At 43.8% G+C, this 742-nt stretch overlaps 1 protein-coding gene across 1 annotated transcript in view; it reads left to right on the forward strand.

The window, feature by feature from the left end:
• The window catches only part of LOC147817490 (uncharacterized), a 5,384-nt gene that overhangs the window by 3,131 nt on the left and 1,511 nt on the right, over positions 1 to 742 (forward strand). The gene's annotated exons all lie outside the window — the stretch shown is intronic.

Consider the following 742-nt stretch of genomic DNA (forward strand, 5'->3'; position numbering starts at 1 on the left):
ATATACTAAGTAAATTTTAATCTAATTTTGTATAGTGTGTGTTTGAATCCCGCACATGCGTGTTTGCGCACCGCTCGTGTCCGCCAAATCACACACACTTGGAGGAGGACGGTTGGAGCTGTTGCACGGCTGAGTCATCTCAAGCGTAAGTTATTGTCTTTCTGTTTAAAATTTGTGATAATATCTGGGTCCGTGTGTATTTTGATAGTTTGACGCGTTACTGTTCATAAGTTAATTTAATGTTAACGTAACGCCATATTGGGCCGGGGCAAGACCGACGGTAAAGAGGAGAGCCGCGTTTTTTTAAAGCACTAACGTTACAACGTTTCTCAGCTGGTGGTTATATTTAAGTGTTTATGACCTACTAGCAGAACATGGTCGCATCTGCAAAACTTTTGGCAGTGACGTGACTAGCCACAGACCGAAGGTGACGGAAGCTGCCCGTTGCGAGCGAGTGAGAGACTGACAGTCTGAGAGATAAGTCTGGAAGGACAAATAAAAACTGAAAATAGGTTTTAAACACATATTTACGGACTGAATCGTCTCACACAGAAGTTATAAGAGCATAAACCTGCAGATACAAAGAGACAACGCACACGGCTAGCAGCTAACGTTAGTTAGCATGGCTAGCATAGCCATATTATGCTGTGTGTAGCCATAAACCACATAAATAGGATGTAACCGCGGTGTTTCTGATTGAACGGCAGCGGGCTGGGCAGGTGGGGAATGCGTTAACAGTGTT

The sequence above is a fragment of the Seriola lalandi genome, unplaced genomic scaffold, assembly GCF_002814215.2.
Source record: "Seriola lalandi dorsalis isolate HSWRI2012SDOR001 ecotype SW California unplaced genomic scaffold, Sedor1 jcf7180002054951, whole genome shotgun sequence".
NCBI classification, from domain to species: domain Eukaryota; kingdom Metazoa; phylum Chordata; class Actinopteri; order Carangiformes; family Carangidae; genus Seriola; species Seriola lalandi.